The sequence below is a fragment of the Bos javanicus genome, chromosome 29, assembly GCF_032452875.1.
Source record: "Bos javanicus breed banteng chromosome 29, ARS-OSU_banteng_1.0, whole genome shotgun sequence".
Lineage (NCBI taxonomy): Eukaryota > Metazoa > Chordata > Mammalia > Artiodactyla > Bovidae > Bos > Bos javanicus.
In genome coordinates, this window is record NC_083896.1 from 49603726 (window position 1) to 49621704 (window position 17979).

At 49.2% G+C, this 17979-nt stretch overlaps 1 long non-coding RNA gene across 3 annotated transcripts in view; it reads left to right on the forward strand.

The window, feature by feature from the left end:
- LOC133241614 (uncharacterized) overlaps positions 1 to 17979 on the forward strand; it is a 41509-nt gene continuing 23530 nt past the window's right edge. For all 3 annotated transcript variants that reach the window (XR_009734646.1, XR_009734647.1, XR_009734645.1), the window contains exons 1-2: positions 1 to 3485; positions 8710 to 8835. This is a non-coding gene — a long non-coding RNA (uncharacterized LOC133241614). The remainder of the gene's footprint in view (positions 3486 to 8709; positions 8836 to 17979) is intronic.

Genomic DNA, 17979 nt, shown 5'->3' on the forward strand with positions numbered 1-17979 from the left:
CCCTTCGCTTCTAACGGTTGGGCTTTCCCCAGACCTCCTGCTCCAAGTCCAGAGACTCGGGCACCCAGTGTCTCCCAGGCTGTTATCTTTTCACCTTTGACCAGATCAAAGGATGCTGGCGAGACCCTGATCCCTGCAGGACCCTGGGATCCAAGGTTGTGAAGGACAGAACATGTGTAAGGAAGGGCCTGGGTTCTGCTGCTGCTGAGGCTGCACGGGGCCCCGCGGCAGGGCCTGGACTGGGAGGCGCAGGCCTGGACAGCCTTATGGCTCCTGTACCTCGTGCTGCTGGGCCTCCAGAGGAGCCGCCGCCCCCAGCCGTGGGATGTCTGCCCGCCTCCCTCTCCAGCCAACCCTCTGCATCTCACCTGCTGCTCTGCTCCCACGATAGCGGGGGTGAGCTGTGGGTTGAATTGTGTCCCCGACAAACTTGTATGTTGACGTCCTAACCCCCAGTGCCTCAGAATGTGACTGTATTTGGGAATAGGGCCTTTGTGGAGAGTTATTGAATCGGCATTTGGAGTGGATCCTAAATCCAGGGGCAAGTGTTCTCCACAAGGGATGTGGAGACTGGACCCTGACACAGGGAGAGGCCACAGGGAGAGGCCACGTGGAGATGAAGGCGGAGGCCGGCGGTGGGCTTCTCCAAGCCAAGGAACCCAGCAAACCGCCAGGAGCTGGGAGACAGGCCTTTCCCAGTGGCCCTTCACAGCCCTTGGAGGAACCAGCCAAGCCCACACCCTGACCTTGGACTTCTGGCCTCCAGGCTGTGAGAGAGTAAACCTCTACTACCTGATTCATCCAGGCTGTGGTATTTTGTTACACAGTAGCCCTAGATGACTGTGACACTTAGATTTGGTTCTTTTTTTTTTAACTGGAGTGTAATGGCTCTGATCTCCTTGCAGTCTAAGGAACTCTCGGTTGTCTTCTCCAGGACCACAGTTTGTCAATTCTAAAGGAAATCAACCCTGACTACTCACTGGAAGGACTGATGCTGAAGCTCCAATACTTTGATGCAAAGAGCCAACTCATTGGAAAAGACCCTGATACTGGCAAAGATTGAAGGCAGAGGAGAAGAGGGTGACAGAGGGTGAGATGGTTGAATGGCATCACCGATTCAATGGACATGAACTGGGGCAAACTCTGGGAGATGGTTAGGGACAGGAATGCCTGACGTGCTGCAGTCCATAGGGTCGCAAAGAGTCGGACGTATTTAACTTCTATGCAGAGTACATCATGAGAAACGCTGGGCTGGATGAAGCATGAGCTGGAATCAAGATTGCTGGGACAAATATCAATTAACCTCAGATATGCAGATGATACCACCTTTATGGCAGAAAGTAACAAAGACATAAAGAGCCTCTTGATGAAAGTGAAAGAGGAGAGTCAAAAAGCTGGCTTAAAGCTCAACACTCAGAAAAAAAATCATGGAATCCAGTCCCATCACTTCATGGCAAATAGATGGAGAAACAGTGGAAAAAGTGGCAGACTCTATTTCTTGGGGTTCCCAAATCACTGCAGATGGTGACTGCAGCCATGAAATTAAAAGATGCTTACTCCTTGGAAGAAAACCTAGAGAGCGTATTAAAAAGCAGAGACGTTACTTTGCCAACAAAGGTCTGTCTAGTCAAAGCTATGGTTTCTCCAGTAGTCATCATGTGCGGATGTGAGAGTTGGACCATGAACAAGCTGAGCACGGATGAACTGATGCTTTCGAGCTGTGGTGTTGGAGAAGACTCCTGAGAGTCCCTTGGACAGCAAGGAAATCAAACCAGTCAGTCTTAAGGGAAATCAACCCTGAATACTCCTTGGAAGGACTGATGCAGAAGCTGAAACGCCAGTATTTTGATCGTCGGCTGGGAACAGCTGACCCATGGGGAAAGACCCTGATGCTGGGAAAGATGGAGGACAGAAGGAGAAGAGGGTGTCAGAGGATACAATGGCTGGATTGCATCGCTGATGCAGAGGACATAAACGGGCAACCTTCGGGAGATGGTGAGGGACAGAGAACCCTGGCGAGCCGCAGTCCACGGGGTCACAGAGTCAGACGTGCCTGGGCGACTGCACCACAGCAACAGCTCTTCGCATCAGGTGCCGTAGTACCAGAGCTTCCGCTTCAGCATCAGTCCTTCCAATGAATACTCGGACTGCTTTCCTTTAGGATGGACTGGTTGGATCTCATTGCCGTCCAAGGGACTCTCAAGAATCTTCTCCAACACCACAGTTTAAAGGAATCAATTCTTTGACACTCAGCCTTCTTTATAGTCCAACTCTCACACCCATACATGACCACTGGAAGAACCATAGCATTGACTCTATGGACCTTGTTGGTAAAGTGGTGTCTTTGCTTTCTAATATGCTATCTCAGTTACTCAGTTCAGTCACTCAGTCATGTCTGACTCTTTGCGACCCCATGGACCACAGCACATCAGGCTTCCCCATCCTTCACCATCTCCCAGAGCTTGCTCAGACTCATGTCCATTGAGTTGGTGATGCCATCCAACCATTCCATCCTCTGTCGTCCCCTTCTCCTCCTGCCTTCAATCTTTCCCAGCATCGGGGTCTTTTCCAATGAGTCAGCTCTTCACATAAGGTGGCCAAAGTATTGGAGCTGCAGCTTCAGCATCAGTCCTTCCAATGAATATTCAGGACTGATTTCCGTTATGATGGACTGGTTGCATCTCCTTGCAATCCAAGGGATTCTCAAGAGTCTTCTCCAACACCACAGTTCAAAAGCATCAATTCTTCGGTGCTCAGCCTTCTTTATAGGGTGTGTCACAGGAGAGTGTGTTCAATATCCACACACTTATTCAAATTCTCTGTGAGGCAGCACACTCAAGACCCGCTTCTACGGCCTCTCCCAGTGCCCAGCGAGGTCCTGCGGTTTCCTCTGTGTCTTGTCCTCGTCATGTCTGAACCAGCTCAGGGCTTACGGCAGCCTTGGTCCTGAAGTGGGTGGGAGATGGAATTCCACACCATTAAAAGGACAGAAGCCACATGAGGGGCTTCATGTGTCAACCTGACTGGGTCACGGGGAGCACAGGTATTTATTCAAACATTCTCCCGGGTATATCTGTGTTTCTAGAGGAACTTAGTGTTGGAGCGTGTAGACTGGATAAAGCAGGAGGCCTGCCCCTGAAGGTGGGCCTTGTCCAATCATATGAAGCCCACAAAGAGCAAAAGGCTCAGTGAGAGGGAACTCCCCCGGCCTGGTCAGGAGCCCGGACACAGGGACAGTCTTTCCCTGCCTTCAGACTCAGGCTGCAGTGTGGGCCCTCCTGCAGACCCGAGCCCACTGGCTTTTGGACTAGAACTGATACCTTCTGTTCTCCAGGTCCCACGCGCTGACTGCAGGTCCCGGGGCTGCCCAGCCTCCTGATGGTGTGAGCCAGTTCCTTGTCATCGGAACCCTGATTCCTACGCTGTGTCTTCTGCTACAGGAGCCTGACATCAGCAGGGGACTGCCCCGCCATCCCTGGAGCCAGGTGTGTGGATCTGGAGGGGACTGGCCTATGGGACTCTTCCCAGCCAAGCCCCATGTCCGTCCCAGGTGGGGCTGAGACAGGAGGGAAGCGGACAGGGCACAGCCTTTGAAAGAATGGCCGAGCCCGAGGGCGCGGCAGAGACAGGCTAGAACCAGGTGGGTCCAGGATGGTGGACGGGCTGACCTCCACTAGACCTTGAGTCTCAGTACTGTTGTTGTTCAGTCGCTCAGTCGTGTCCGACTCTTTGTGACGCCATGGACTGCAGCACGTCAGGCTTTTCTGTCCTTCACCATCTCCTGGAGTTTTCTCAGACTCATGTCTATTGAGCGAGTGATGCCATCCAACCGTCTCATCCTCTGTCGTCCCCTTCTCCTCCTGCCCTCAATCTTTCCCAGCATCAGGGTCTTTTCCAATGAGTCAGTTCTTCTTATCAGGTGGCCGAAGTACTGGAGCTTCAGTTTCAGCATCAGTCCTTTCAATGAACACCAGGCCTGATTTCCTTCAGGACTGACTGGCTTGATCTCCTTGCAGTTGTCGACTGAAAAAAATATACAACTTGAGCGTTGTGTGTTGAGTTCTATTTGGGGCAAAATTAGGACTGCAGCCCAGGGACAGCATCTCAGAGAGCTCTGAGAGCCTGCTGCAAAGCAGCAGTGGGGGAAAGACAATACATACGGTCTTGGAGAAGGGGGAGCTCAATACCATGAAGCGCTCATTTTACAAAAGATGTTTTGTTAGTTGTGAGGCTCTGAGGTCACCATGAAGGGACTTAGGGCTTCTCTAGATATGAGGAGATGCAAGGATTGAGATCATAAAATCTGTTCCTAAAAACATCCAACTGTCTAAAGACCTGTCCCACCAGATTCCCTGGAGCACAGACGGCCTCCACCCACCCTGAACTCACTCAGGGGTTGCAGAAGGTCAGCAGCCATCGCAGCATGGGGTGTAATCTCCGGAGAGTCAGATGGCAAGTATCTTTGTTGTTTAGCTGTTGGCGATGCTCTTAGTAAGTGCCAATTTGTAGTTGACACAGTCCAAGGGACTCTCAAGAGTCTTCTCCAACACAACTGTTCATAAGTATCAATTCTTAGGTGCTCAGCCTTCTTTATGGTCCAATTCTCACATCCATACATGACTACTGGAAAAAACCATAACTTTGACTATATGGATTTTTGTTGGCAAAGTAATGTCTCTGCTTTTTAATCTGCTGACTAGGTTTGTCATAGCTTTTCTTCCAAGGAGCAAGTGTCTTGCTTCAATTTCATGGCTGCAGTCACCATCTGCAGTGATTTTGGAGCCCAAGAAAATAAAGAATGTCACTGTTTCCATTGTTTTCCCATCTATTTGCCATGAAGTGATGGAACTGGATGCCATGAATTTTGTCTTTTGTAATGTTGTATGTTAAGCCAGCTTTCTCACTCTCCTCTTTTACCTTCATCAAGAGATTCTTTGGTTGCTCTTTGCTTTCTGCCACTGGGGTGGTTTCTTCTGCATATCTCAGATTATTTATGTTTCTCCTGGCAATCTTGATTCCAGTGTGCTTCTTGCAGCCTGGCATTTCTCATGATGTACTCTGCATATAAGTTAAATAAACAGGGTGACAATATACAGCCTTGACGTACTCCTTTCCCAATCTGGAACCAGTCTGCTGTTCCATGTCCAGGTCTAACTGCTGCTTCCTGACCTGCATACAGTTTTCGCAGGAGGTTGGTCAGGTGGTCTGGTATTCCCATCCCTTTAAGAATTTTTCAGTTTATTGTGATCCACACAGTCAAAGGCTTTAGTGTAGTCAATGAAGCAGAAGTAGATGTTTTTCTGGAATTCTCCTTCTTTTTCTATGATCCAATGGCTGTTGGCAATTTCATCTAATCTCTGGTTCATCTGCCTTTTCTAAATCCAGCTTGAACATCTGGGAGTTCTTGGTTCACATACTGTTGAAGCTTGGCTTGAAGGGTTTTGAGCATCACTTTGCTAGCATGTGAAATGAGCACAATTGTGCGGTGGTTTGAAAATTCTCTGGCATTGCCTTTCTTTGGGATTGGAATGAAAACTGACCTTTTCCAGTCCTGTGGCCACTGCTGAGTTTTCCAAATTTGCTGGCATATTGAGCAGCACTTTAACAGCATCATCTTTTAGGATTTAGGATTTGAAATAGCTCAGCTAGAATTCCATCACCTCCATCAGCTTTGTTCATAGTGATGCTTTCTAAGGCCCACTTGACTTTGCATTCCAGGATGTCTGACTCTAGGTGAGTGATCACACCATCATGATTATCTGGGTCATGAAGATCTTTTTTGTATAGTTCTTCTGTGTATTCTTGCCACCTCTTCTTAATATCTTCTGCTTCTGTTAGGTCCATACCATTTCTGTCCTTTATTGTAGCCATCTTTGCATAAAATGTTCCCTTGGTGTATACACACACACACACACACACACATATATAAAACATATATGTGTATATACATATATATATACACACACACACACACAGAGGGCTTCCCTTGTGGCTCGGCTGGTAAAGAATCTGCCTGCAATGCAGGAGACCTGGATTCAGTCCCTGGTTTGGGAAGGTCCCCTGGAGAAGGGAGAGGGTACCCACTCCAGTATTCTGGTCTAGGAATTCCATGGACTGTACAGAGTCGGACACGACTGAAGGACTTTCACTTCACTTCATCTCATATGCGTGCAGACACACACACGTTCCCGTGGTGTACAGTCACAGTGCACACTGTCACAGTGCACACTCACTGTGGCCCTCAGCAAGCCAGCGGCATGCCCACGGGTGCCCTGACAGTTCTGACATCAATCATCAAAGACCGAAACGTGGGCTGCGGCCCATTTCCTGGAAATCTCCACTGTTTCCCCCAAATAGTTAGAATAATCCCCACCCCTTATTACTACTCCATGAAATCACCCAGCCCGTAAAAGCCAGCCACTGCATATTTCGAGGCCACTCTCACCTTCTGAGATGGCCCACACTCTGCCAGTGGAGAGTGTTTCTTTTTGAATAAATCGATTTCCTACTTCATCTCTCACTGAATTCTTTCTGAGATGAGAGATCAAGAACCCAAGCTGCATTAACTCCTGAAACCAGGTGTGAGATCTCAGTTAAAGGACGAGTTTGGGCCATGTTTGAGTCCCAGCCTTATGGGTTCAAATCCCAATCTGAGTTCAGGACAACACACTCAACACCACGGCCGCCCGTCTCCAGTGACCTTAGCCCCGCTTGTGAGAGCCCACTGTTGCCCCTTGGATCTCGTCAGCCTTGGCCCTGCCTCACCTGAGGCTGAGGACCCCAGCTCCCCACATCCGTCCTTCCAGCCCACTCCCCACGTCCGTCCTTCCAGCCCACTCCCCACGTCCGTCCTTCCAGCCCGCTCCCCACGTCCGTCCTTCCAGCCCGCTCCCCACGTCCGTCCTTCCAGCCCGCTCCCCACGTCCGTCCTTCCAGCCCGCTCCCCACGTCCGTCCTTCCAGCCCGCTCCCCACGTCCGTCCTTCCAGCCCGCTCCCCACGTCCGTCCTTCCAGCCCGCTCCCCACGTCCGTCCTTCCAGCCTGCCTTGAGTTCATCTCACATCTGCTTTGTCACCTACTCTCCTGCCGTTTCCTGTCTTCACGTCTTAGTCAACAACCTAGAACACCCATCCTTCACGCTAATCCTGCCCTTGCTCCTGTTGATACCGAAAGCTCTGCCTCTGTGCACTGGTCCCAAATTGAACCGCAGAGATAGAGTTTTGGGTGAAGTAGAAAAGAATAGCTTTAGCAGGCAGAGGGGGACACATGGGCTCCTGCCCTGAAACCTGTGTGCCCCCACCCTGGGGCAAATTGATAAGGAATTTGATAGTGATGGTTCAAAGGCAGGGTTGCTAACAAGGATCAGGGTGTGTGCAGGCCCTGCACTCAAGTGGAAGAATCTGCCTGCCAACGCAGGAGATGCAGGTTTGATCCCTGGGTCAGGAAGATCCCCTGGAGGAGGGCATGGCAATCCCCTCCAGTGTTCTTGCCTGGAAAATCCCATGGACAGAGGAGCCTGCTGGGCTGCGGTCCACAGGGGTCACACAGTCAGACACGACTGAGGAAGCTGAGCACAGGTACCAGTGGGTCTCCCGATGAGCTTCTCTGGTTCTCAAGGTTATCAAACTGCAGCCTTCTCTGGAATGAAGATGCTAACATCTGCCATTTGTTTGGGGTTTAAGAGGTCAAAGATCCTGTTCTGTGTGTCTCTTCAGGTGGAACCAGGACCCTGCTCAAGCCTTCACTATTGTATCTCGGCTGCTCCTCCCTTGTCTCCACATCCCTGCCCTTCCCTGATTAGCAACTGTCTGAAAGACTTCCATGCCCAGGATCCCCGTGGGGTCTACGGGGTGGGGTTTCGGTGGACATCAGATTCCCCTGGTGGGGGGACTTTGTCCGAACACAACTGCTGGGCCCCAGCCTAGTGTTTCTGAGTCATGAGGTCATCAGGGGCAGGGGGGTGGGGGTGCCATGAGGATCTGAATTTCCACCCCGTTCAGGGGCTGCTTGCTGGTCCAGCCACCACTCTGAAGCTAGATTCTGTTGCAGTAACAAAGTCACCCTAAGCTCTCATTCCTTTCCTTCCTCCCACACACAGTCTTACATGGGTTAGATCAGATCAGATCAGATCAGTCACTCAGTTGTGTCTGACTCTTTGCGACCCCGTGAATCGCAGCACGCCAGGCCTCCCTGTCCATCACCAACTCCCGGAGTTCACTCAAACTCACGTCCGTCGAGTCGGTGATGCCATCCAGCCATCTCATCCTCTGTCGTCCCCTTCTCCTCCTGCCCCCAGTCCCTCCCAGCATCAGAGTCTTTTCCAATGAGTCAACTCTTTGCATGAGGTGGCCAAAGTACTGGAGTTTCAGCTTTAGCATCATTCCTTCCAAAGAAATCCCAGGGCTGATCTCCTTCAGAATGGACTGGTTGGATCTCCTTGCAGTCCAAGGGACTCTAAAGAGTCTTCTCCAATACCACAGTTCAAAAGCATAAATTCTTTTTTTTTTTTTTTTTTTAACAGTGGATGAGCCGCGCACATTTCTGGGGCCTCTCTGGGTGGAAGGGATCCAAGTTCTGTCCACCTTCTCCCCTGAGTGGCCTGTCACTGGGCGTTCCGGGAGAGTGGCAGCACTTTGCGTAGCAGCCCTTCCAGGGTGGCCTGGTACTTTTCCAGTTGCCTGGAGTTCATCCTCATTCCAATTTCCACAGGAGCAGTCAGCTGGGGCCAGAGCCTGAGACCAGCCAGGAGGGAGGAGGGTCACCTCCAAAAGCATCAATTCTTCGGCACTCAGCCTTCTTCACAGTCCAACTCTCACATCCATACATGACTGTCACGTGAGTGTATGTTCCTCGGTTCTTTGTCTCGTCACAACAAAGATTTGGAGCGACGGACATTAAAGCCCTCGGTGCGTCACAGCTCTTGGGTCTTGGACAAACCATGCTACAGCTCTTAGGCAAATCAGTGTTACAGCTCCATTGTATTTAGAAGATAGCAGGAGAATCCAAGACTCAAAGAGAAGAGAGTGGAGGAGTGCGTGGGGAAGGAGGTGGGGGTGGGGGGGAGAGAGAGAGAGAGCGCGCGTGCGCGCGCATGCGGGAGAGAGAGTCCCTGAGAAAGCGCTTTGGCTCCTGCTTTTATATGTTTTTTCCCCCACCTGGGCCTGCTCTATGCAAACTGGGCTTAGCCAGGAGTGCTGTTTGTTCTGCCTGAAGTCTTCACTCTGGTCCTCAGACCTTCCTTGTCTTTTAGCCACCGCCATTTTGGACTCCTTTTCCCTATTCTGCCTATCTAACATTCCCCCCTCAAGAGATGGGAGGCCCAATTCTTTGGGAATAGGGGCGTCGAGGTCTTTCTGGCTACTTCCTGCTGAACTGGGGCGGCGAGGGGTATTGGGCCTCCCCCTCTTGCTAGTCTCAAGCCTCAGAGTCCTTATAGCGGTGCCCAAGGGTGTATGATATCTTCCGTGGTCAGCTGTAGTTTTATATCTTTGTTGAACTGGCACTGCATGTTGTAGCTGGTTGACCTGGGCAGAGACAAAACAGGTTAGACGATTGACAGTACATGGAATAATCATAGGCATCATCAATATAGCGTAACAAGGACTAGTAGGGACATTGGTCAATTTTAAATGCACATCGCCAGGATGGCTCAAGTCCCTCCTTGCTCAGGGATCAGAAGATCTATCTCCTGTCTGTCTTGGAGTACAGTCTCTGTCAAGCCGTGTTGGCTCCTTAGAGTTATCCTGAGAAATCTTATCCCCAGAAACCAGATTTTGGGGATGTTCATTAGAATGACACTCCTTGGTGCTTCTGAATAGGTATCTGAGATCTCCCAGGGACTCACAGGTGTATTGAGTGTCCTCTTCTGTTTTCTTCCACAGCTTGACTCGTGAGTAGTGAATCCAGGAGTCACGTCCTGGTACCTTGACTGCTGTGGGGGTAGAAAGTATTACAGGATAGGGGCCCTTCCATGTGGGCTGGAGTTGAGCCTTTGGGGACCCATCTTTCCAGACTTTAATTAGGACTTGAGTTCCTGGAGCATATAGTGGTGACTCTTTAGAATCTTTTGGGTCCTGGTTCATACCCCACAACCGTATATCCTGTTGGAACTGCCCAATGGCCATGGTATAAGATTGGAGGGTCTGAGCCTCTGGACCTAGGAAGAGGTCATTGACATAAACAAAAGGTCTCCCATGTAGCATCTCATAAGGACTAAGACCAACCTGTTCTTTAGGGGCAATGCAGGTGCGGAGGAGAGCTACTGGTAAAGCCTCCTTCCATCCCAGGGAGGTCTCCTGGGTTATCTTTTTTATCGCTGATTTTAAGAATTGATTGGCTCTTTCTACTTTTCCTGAAGATTGAGGCCTCCAGGCACAATGGAGATAATAAGTAATGCCCAATGCTTTCGAGACCCCTTGGGTGACCTTAGAAGTAAATGATGTCCCATTGTCACTTTGGAATGACCTGGGCAGACCAAATCTTGGAATGATTTCATGGAGCAGTTTTTTTACCATCTCCTTGGCCTTCTCAGTCCAGGTGGGAAAGCCTTCAATCCATCCTGTGAATGTATCTATCATGACTAATAGGTATTTATACCCTTGAGAAACTGGCATCTGGGTGAAGTCCATCTGCCAGTCCTCTCCTGGGTAGGCCCCACGTCGTTGGATGGGCTGGGCCAGCTGGGATCTTTGAGCTCCTTGAGGGTTGTTTAATTGGAAAATGGGACAAGAGGAGACCACCTGTCTTACAGTTGTTTGGAGGCCTGTTCCTCTGAAGGACCTTTCTAGTCATCTTTGGAGGGCCTTTTCCCCTAAATGAGTGGTGGCATGTAAGGAGTTAACCAACTTCCATTGGAGGCTTCCAGGCAGGAAAAGGAGTCCCTCCTTTTGGAACCACCCCATATGATCTTGAAAGCCCTCGCTCTTAGCTTTAAGAGTCTCACCTTCAGTATATGAAGGAGTTTCTGGCAAATTAGTCTGTGGCACTAAGGTGGCAATCCCTATTAGGTCATGGTTCTGTAATGCTGCTCTCCTAGCTGCCTGATCAGCTGCTTGGTTCCCTCGTGCCACTTCCGTGCTCCCTTTTTGGTGTCCTTTACAGTGGGAGACTGAAACCTCAGTGGGCAGGTGGACCGCCTCCAAGAGCCTAAGGATTTGATCACCATATTTGATTGGGGACCCTCGGGTGGTCAAGTGGCCCCTTTCTTTCCAAACAGCCGCATGTGCGTGTAGCACCAGAAAGGCGTACTTGGAGTCAGTGTAAATGGCTATTCTTTTTCCTTTTCCCAGCTCTAAAGCTCGAGTCAGGGCTATGAGCTCAGCTAATTGGGCTGAAGTACCTGGTGGCAGAGGCTTAGCCTCTATGGTCTCAAAATTGGAGACTACTGCATACCCGGCTCCTCTTTTTCCATCCAAGACAAGCTGCTTCCATCAGTGTGCCAGATTTCCTCAGGATTGGTCAGAGGATCTTCTGACAATCCCTCTCGGGGTTTTGTCCAGTGGTCCAAGGTTTCTAGACAAGAGTGAAAGGGGAGAGAGCCCTCGAGGGTAGGGAGGAGGGTGGCTGGGTTAAGAACCTCACAGGGGGATATAGTGAGGCCTGGATTTTCCATCAGCATTACTTGATATCTGAGGATTCTTTGATCAGACATCCATAAGTGGCCTCTCCCATTTAGGAGTTGTTTTACTTGGTGGCTGGTAAAAATAGTTAGTTTGCCCCCAAAGGAGAGTTTTAAAGCATCTTCCATCATGATTGCAAATAGCTGCAAGATTTCAAAGGCAGGGGGACCAACCTCGGGAAGTTGGATCGAGCCTCTTGGATAAGTAAGCTACAGGCTGGGGCTCAGATCCCAGCCTTTGAGTTAACACTCCCAAGGCTATTCCCTCTCTTTCATGGACATAAAGTTGGAGTGCTTTTTCTGGGTCTGGCAGCCTCAAGGCAGGTGCCTGAGTTAAGGCCTGTTTTAGTGTAGCCTCTGCCTCCTTTTGAGGCGTTCCCCACATCAGTGGGATTGAATCATCTCGTCCCTTTAAGCTTTCATATAAGGGCGGGGCAATTAGACCATAGTTGGATATCCAGATTCTACAGTACCCAGTTAGCCCCAGGAAAGCTCGCAGTTGTTTTCGAGTCGTGGGGGAGGGCAACTGGAGAATTCCTTGTACCCAATCAGAGGACAGCCTCCTGGACACGTGTGTAATCTGAACTCCCAGGTCGACCTTTGTCTCGACCATCTGTGCCTTAGCACGGGAGACTTTATATCCTCTTTCTGCCAAGAAGTTTAGAACCTGAATTGCATGTTGTTGGGCATTTTTCTCATCTGGAGAGCAGATCAGTAGGTCATCTATGTATTGTAATATTTTCCCATTAGGTCCCAGGTCCAGATCTAGGAGATCCTGGCTATGGGCTGTCCAAACAGGTGGGGGCTATCTCTGAACCCCTGAGGTAATACTGTCCAAGTCATCTGTTGGCGTTTTTCTCCTGGGGCCTCCCACTCAAAGGCAAAGAGGTATTGGGATTCTTTAGCCAGTGGTATGCAAAAAAATGCATCTTTGAGATCTAAGACTGTAAACCACTTGGCACTGGGTGGGATTTCTCCCAAGATTACATAGGGATTGGGTACTGTGGGATGGAGGGGGACTACAGCTTCATTTATGATCCGGAGATCTTGAACCAGTCGCCAGGTTCCGTCTTTTTCTTTACTGAGAGGATTGGGGTGTTACATGGCGAGCTGGTGGGGACCAATAGCCCACAAGCAGGGAATTTATTTATTAAAGGCTGTGGTCCCTCCCGAGCCTCTCTTTTGAGAGGATATTATTTCTGGTTAGGAAACCGAGTGGGATCTCGGAGGACAATGATGACCGGTTCAGCTTGGTGGGCTCGTCCAGGAATCCCCTGGTCCCACACCTGGGGGTTGATTTTGTCTTCCCATAGTTTTTGATCCCTCTCTGTTGAAGGTGTAATGGGTTCTTCAGTAGTAAGCAGGAGCTGTAGAGCTCAAGGGGCTGAAAAACTTCCCATCACAAGGGTGGTCCCCAGTTTAGTGAGTATGTCTCTTCCCAGTAAGAGGGTAGGACACTCAGGGACCACCAGAAACTGGTGGGAAAATATTTGTCTATCCCAGCAACAAAGAAGTGCTCGGGTGAATCTTTTAGTAGTTGCTTTTCCTGTAGCACCCAAAATGGTACAGGTTTGGGAGGAGAAGGCTCTGGAGTAGGAGATCAAGACAGAGTAGGGAGCCCCTGTGTCAACCAAGAAATTCTCGGACCTACCTGCCACATCCAGTTGCACCCTTGGCTCCAGCCCGTGATGGTTATCTGTGACAGGTGGGCTGCCTGGAGCGGGCCACTTCAGTCCTCTTGAACCATCGTGAGGGTAGGCTTGGCGCTTGACCTTGAGGCTCTTGGGTCCCGAGGGCAGAGTGCCGCCCAATGTCCCAGTCGATGGCATTTGTGGCAAGCCATTCTAGGAGACTTGTCATGGTTTGGACACTCTCTGGCCCAATTCCTGCCATTCCTGTCTACAGATCAGGCATCTGTTTCGTGCCTTGTCCTTCAAGGACTCGGGGTTTGCAATAGGGCTTCTCGGGAGGCGGCCAGCATCTGGGCATGCCTTGTCTCTTTCTTTCTCTCCTTCTCCTGGGCATTGGCCTCCTTCTCCTGTTCCCTGTTATGAAAGGTATTGGTGGCTGTCTGGACCATCTCATCTAAAGAGGCAGCAGGGTCCTGCTGTTGCAGCTGCTGTAACTTAATTCTGATATCTGATGCACACTGGGACAGGAATTTGTCCTTTAAAATCACCCGTCCCCTCATAAGAGTCTAAGTCCAGGTTGGTAAACTTTTGGAGTGCCTCTTTTCACCTCTCCAGAAAGGCAATGGGGTTCTCATTGGGCTCCTGAGTTATTGCTGAGACTGGGCACAGTCCCGCAAGTCATAGGCTTCTTTATGTTTCCATGGGTGGACTTCCTTAGGGGTGAGTCTTTCTGAAGCTTATCCTACCCAGAACTGTTGCAACCTGAGAGCCAGGCGTCCCCGGGTCAGGGTGCAGGTCCCCAGGCAGCCTGAGGCGTGACAGCCTCCTAGAGATTGAATCCCCGGGCAGGTCGAGGCATGACGGCTTCCCGAGGATTGGGTCCCTGGGCAGGTCGAGGCGTGACGACCTCCTGGGACCCCTGGGACTAGAGGATCCCCGAACAGGTTGAGGCGTGACAACCTTTCGAAGACCGATCCCTAGGCAGGTCAAGGCGTGATGACCTCCTGGGACCCCCGGACTGGAGTTTGGGCATTCCCAGGATCTCCAGTGTGCCCAGTATTGGGTAGGATTAGGGGGTTGGATATTATAGAGTATTTCCCTCCCAAGGCCAGCTATTTTCTGGTTGTCTCTCCAGAAGATTGTAGAAACCTTGTGGGTCTGGATGGGGCTCAGGAAAAGAGCATGAAACAGGAGGGAAGGGGGCAGAGCACAACCTTTGAAAGAATGACATAGCACAAGGGTATAATGTAAACCAATTAAAATCAGTTGGGTCCAAGATGACAAGTCAAATTCAAGTAAACCTTAATCCCCAGTCTATAAGCCAACAGACACACCAGAGGTGGCAGGACAGCTCCAAGGCACAAGGTCACGAGGGAGGAGAGGGTGGTTCCCCAATGGCTGGGATGGTCCTCTCGCTCATTAACATATGAATTCCACCCCCTCACAAAACCTAGCCAGGCCTAATTCCATGGCCTCAGCCCTTGTCCTCGGCAATGGTTCACACCCTGAAGGGTGGCTTCTCTCTGGATCCTAACAAATCTACCTCTTATCTCTTTGTCTCTCAAAGAATTTTTGCACATCAGAGCCTGAGTTTCATTCGTTTTGGCCGGGTTTGAGTCCTGGGAGAGAGCTGAAGGACAGAAGGAAAAAGTAGTGGGAAAAACATGCCAAGGAATCCCCTTCATAGCCCGCCGGAAAATTTGCTAAATATCTGACCGGTGCTCACAGTTTCATTGGTCTGATCCTTGGCACAGAGAAGAGAAAGGACAGAAGAACCCCCACCGGCTTGGGTAACAGCTACCGGGGCTCAGCAGATAGCGCCTTTGGGACATGCTGAGGAGTAGCCTCTCCAGAGTCTCTCAATTGTGCCTCCTGCCGCCCGCCTGTTCTCAGGAGGTTCGAGGAAACAAGAAACGAGAGATTGTAAAGGTCCCTCCAGCCATAGGAGCGAGGACCTCTTACCTTAACCAGAGGTCTTCTGGAATCTGAGACCGGGCCTTGTGAGCTTCCTGCTGAGTTCGTTTTTCGCTGTCCCGCTTTCCAGCACGATGGGCCTTCCCCTGCGCTGGGTTTCTTCGCCTTCCGCTTCTAGCGCGGGAGCTTCGCTGAGTTGGGCTCCTGCTGTGCTTGGCCTCTTCCGCGCAGAGGTTGTTTCAGCCAGGTTAAATCCGAGTCACAGCACTTTTCCGATGAGTCAACTCTTTGCATGAGGTGGCCAAAGTACTGGAGTTTCAGCTTTAGCATCATTCCTTCCAAAGAAATCCCAGGGCTGATCTCCTTCAGAATGGACTGGTTGGCTCTCCTTGTAGTCCAAGGGACTCTCAAGAGTCTTCAACACCACCGTTCAAAAGCATCAATTCTTTGGCACTCAGGTTTCTTCACAGTCCAACTCTCACATCCATACATGACCACTGGAAAAACCATAGCCTTGACTAGACGGACCTTTGTTGGCAAAGTTATGTCTCTGCTTTTGAATATGCTATCTAGCTTGGTCATAACTTTCCTTCCAAGGAGTAAGCGTCATTTAAATTCATGGCTGCAGTCACCATCTGCAGTGATTTTGGAGCCCCAGAAAATAAAGTCTGACACTGTTTCCACTGTTTCCCCATCTATTTCCCATGAAGTGATGGGACTGGATGCCATGATCTTTGTTTTCTGAATGTTGAGCTTTAAGCCAACTTTTTCACTCTCCACTTTCACTTTCATCAAGAGGTTTTTTAGTTCCTTTTCACTTTCTGCCATAAGGGTGGTATCATCTGCATATCTGAGGTTATTGATATTTCTCCCGGCAATCTTGATTCCAGCTTGTGTTTCTTCCAGTCCAGCATTTCTCATGATGTACTCTGCATATAGGTTAAATAAACAGGATGACAATATACAGCCTTGACATACTCCTTTTCCTATTTGGAACCAGTCTGTTGTTCCATGTCCAGTTCTAACTGTTGCTTCCTGACCTGCATACAAATTTCTCAACAGGCAGATCAGGTGGTCTGGTATTCCCATCTCTTTCAGAATTGTCCACAGTTTATTGTGATCCACGCAGTCAAAGGCTTTGGCATAGTCAATAAAGCAGAAGTAGATGTTTTTCTGGAACTCTCTTGCTTTTTCCATGATCCAGCGGATGTTGGCAATTTGATCTCTGGTTCCTCTGCCTTTTCTAAAACCAGCTTGAACATCAGGAAGTTCATGGTTCATATATTGCTGAAGCCTGGCTTGGAGAATTTTGAGTATTACTTTACTAGCGTGTGAGATGAGTGCAATTGTGCAGTAGTTTGAGCATTCTTTGGCATTGCCTTTCTTTGGGATTGGAATGAAAACTGTCTTTTCCAGTCCTGTGGCCACTGCTGAGTTTTCCAAATTTGCTGGCATATTGAGGGCAGCACTTTCACAGCATCATCTTTCAGGATTTGGAATAGCTCAACTGGAATTCTATCACCTCCACTAGCTTTATTCATAGTGATGCTTTCTAAGGCCCACTTGACTTCACATTCCAGAATGTCGGGCTCTGGGTGAGTGATCAGACCATCGTGATTATCTGGGTCCTGAAGGTCTTTTTTGTACAGTTCTTCTGTGTATTATTGCCATCTCTTCTTAATATCTTCTGCTTCTGTTAGGTCCATACCATTTCTGTCCTTTATCGAGCCCATCTTTGCATGAAATGTTCCTTTGGTATCTCTGATTTTCTTGAAGAGATCCCTAGTCTTTCCCATTCTGTTGTTTTCCTCTATTTCTTTGCATTGATCGCTGAAGAAGGCTTTCTTATCTCTTCTTGCTATTCTTTGGAACTCTGCATTCAGATGTTTATATTTTTCCTTTTCTCCTTTGCTTTTCACTTCTCTTCTTTTCACAGCTATTTGTAAGGCCTCCCCAGACAGCCATTTTGCTTTTTTTGCATTTCTTTTCCATGGGGATGGTCTTGATTCCTGTCTCCTGTACAATGTCACGAACCTCCATCTATAGTTCATCAGGCACTCTGTCTATCAGATCTAGTCCCTTAAATCTATTTCACACTTTCACTGTATAATCATAAGGGATTTGATTTAGGTCATACCTGAATGGTCTGGTGGTTTTCTCCACTTTCTTCAATTTCAGTCTGAATTTGGCAATAAGGAGTTCATGGTCTGAGCCACAGTCAGCTCCTGGTCTTGTTTTTGCTGACTGTATAGAGCTTCTCCATCTTTGGCTGTAAAGAATATAATTAATCTGATTTCGGTGTTGACCATCTGGTGATGTCCCTGCATAGAGTCTTCTCTTGTGTTGTTGGAAGAGAGTGTTTGTTATGACCAGTGCATTTTCTTGGCAAAACTCTATTAGTTTTTGCCCTGCTTCATTCCGTATTCCAAGGCCAAATTTGCCTGTTACTCCAGGTGTTTCTTGACTTCCTACTTTTGCATTCCAGTCCCCTATAATGAAAAGGACATTTTTTTTGGGTGTTAGTTCTAAAAGGTCTTGTAGGTCTTCATAGAACCATTCAACTTCAGCTTCTTCAGCGTTACTGGTTGGGGCATAGACTTGGATTACTGTGATATTGAATGGTTTGCCTTGGAAACGAACAGAGATCATTCTGTCGTTTTTGAGATTGCATCCAAGTACTGCATTTCGGACTCTTTTGTTGACCATGATGGCTACTCCATTTCTTCTGAGGGATTCCTGCCCACAGTAGTAGATTTAATGGTCATCTGAGTTAAATTCACCCATTCCAGTCCATTTCAGTTCGCTGATTCCTAGAAT